Here is a 2,785-nt window from a genome sequence, read left to right on the forward strand (position 1 = left end):
GTAGGTACCACTGTCCAAATAGGTACCCTAGCTTATAGTCAGGGTAAGGAGGAAACACTCTTTAGATAACCTCTTCTTACCCCCTTGGTTGCTTGGCACAAGCAGTCAGGCTTATCAAAGGCAATGTGTAAAGTATTTGTACCAACACTCACAGTAACACAGTGAAAACACCACAAACTGACTACAACAGGTTAGAAAAATAAAGGTATTTAATCTAAACTACACAAGACCAAAACTAAAAAAATCCAACATACACAGTTCAAGAATATGGTTGCAAAAGAGATCTTCAGGTTGCGATAAAAATAATCCAAAGTTGCGTGAAAAGTTCACAGTTGCATCACGTTTTGCCCACAGTACCTTTTAAAAGCAACAAAGTTCCAAAGGAGAAGCTGGTGCGGTGGAAAACAAGCGATGCGTTGCTCCTGAGACCCTGGGGAGGCGATGCGCAACCCAGCTGCAGCAGCGGGCGTGTTGCGACGAATCCGGTCTGTATGGGGAGGAAGGCGGACTTGTATGGATTCCGGTGCGTAGGTTCCATAGGAAGGTTTCTCTCGCAAAGGCACGATGCAATGATCGTTGGAGTTGCGAAGATCTTCGGGGCGATGATGCGCAGACCAGCGGTGATCTCTCTCTCGCAGCTCCTCGATGCGCTGGCTTCTGCGACTACACTCGCAGCAACATGATGCAGTCCGCAAGCAAGCGGGGCAGAGATCTCACTCAGCGACGACAGGCTCTGCGACTAAACTTGCAGCAATGGTAATCTTCCCGCACCAGTCTGGTGCGTCCCGCAAACGAAGGATGCAACGTCTCTGGCAGTGGCAACAGGCGCTGCATAATCTCGACCTCGTAGCGAGCGATGCGATAACTTTTCTGTAGCAAATTTCTCAAATTTTGGTTTCCAGCTTCCCAACACAAGTACAACTTCCAGAGGCATCACAACTGGCCCAAGCACTCTAGGAAGGACAGAACTCTCTCAGCAAAGTTCAGGGAAGCTGGGGGTGAAGTCCTTTTGTTCCTGGGACTTCAAAAACAGGGAGCCAGCTCTTCTCAGGCCCTTGGAGATTCCTTCAAGCAAGGGGACACAGCACAAAGCAAAGTCCTTCCCCTCTCCTTGGCAGCAAAGCAACAGCAGGTCAGTCCAGCAGAGCAACAGCAGGACAGTCTTCCTTCTTCAGATTCAGCTTTCTCCTTGGCAGAGGTTCCTTCTTGATTCCAGGATGATCTAATTTTCTGTAGTCAGGGGTCCTGTACTTATACTCCTAAAAGTCTTTGATCCCTTTGTGCTGGAGGGCTCTGAGCCAGGTCTGAACCAGTTCTGGGTGTTCCTTGAGCACTTTGTTTTCCTGGCTTCTCCTTTTCTTTCAGAGAGAGGGGCAGGGTCGTCAGCCGCCCAGTAGGAGGTGGAGCCAGCATAGTGGAGGGAGAGCACAGCCCTGGAGCACTTTGTTGACATGATTCCTTCTCTCCTTTCACAGTGCAAGGCAGAGCCATCAGACACACAACAAGGGGTGGAGCCAGCACTGTGGGGGGCAGGGACAGTCCTATTCGGGTCTCGGTGCTATCCCCTCCCACCACTCAAGATGCAGATGCAGTCATTCAGCCTAGGGCTGACTCAGCCAGCCTCCTGGGGGCTCCCCAGCCCTGGTCACTCTCAAACCAGACAGTCAATTCACAAACAGGCCAAGGCACACAGAAAGGTCAGACAAGAGAACAGAAACTTTCTAAAAGGGCTGTTCTCAAACACAGGATTTAAAAACAACCTTTCCTAAAAGATGAGTTATTAAATTCTGAGTTCAGGGATACCACACTTGTATGTGCTATCATGCTCCTATTGGAAGATATGCAGGTAGCCACTGTAGCCAGCATCACCCATGATAGCCTATGGGGTAAGATAGCCTTACAATAGTGAAAAACAAAAATGCTGTAATTCACTACCAGAGCATGTCACCTGCACAAGTACATGCTCTACCTTTCAAATACACTGCACCCTGCCCAAGGGGGTACCTTGGGCCTTCCATAGGGGTGACCAATGTGTACAGAAAGGGAAGGGTTAGGCCTGGCCAGTGTGGGCACTGACCAGGAGGACATGGCAGTTCACAGACTGCATGCAGGCACTGCAGTGGCAGGCCTGAGACACCATTTTAGGGCTACTCATGTGGGTGGCACAATCAGTGGTCAGGGACAGGGTAAGAACATGCCAACTTTCTAAAAGTTAAAATCTGACTTTTTCATTAAATACATTTTTAAATTGCAATTCTTTAAACACCAAACATGACTTTGCTACCTGTTCCCAATAAAAGGGTACCACTTATTAAATGTAATACGGTAACCTAATGTTATCCTACGGGAGAGGTAGACCTCACAGTAGTGGAAAAGGAATTAGTGAGTTTTTCACTACCAAAACATGTAAAACTTAAAAATACACCACCAACTTTTTAAATAAAATGCACCCTGCTCTATGGGCTGTCTAAGCCCCACATTAGGGGCGACTTATATGTAATAAAAAAGGGAGATGTAGGCTTGGCAAGGGGTTTATTTGGCCAAGTCAAATTGGCAGTTTAAAATCACATATAGGCTGCAATGGCAGGCCTGATTTAAGGGGCTACTTAAGTGATGGCACAATAAGTGCTGCCGTCCCTCTAGTAGCATTCCATTTATCAGCTCTGGGTATATGATATATACCACTTTATAAGATACGTAAAGTAAATTAAATATGCCAATCGGATGTAAGCCAACTTTACCATGTTTTAGGGAGTGATTACAAGCACTTTATCATTGGTAAAGT

The sequence above is a fragment of the Lissotriton helveticus genome, chromosome 7 (genome assembly GCF_964261635.1).
Source record: "Lissotriton helveticus chromosome 7, aLisHel1.1, whole genome shotgun sequence".
Classification (NCBI taxonomy): Eukaryota; Metazoa; Chordata; class Amphibia; order Caudata; family Salamandridae; genus Lissotriton; species Lissotriton helveticus.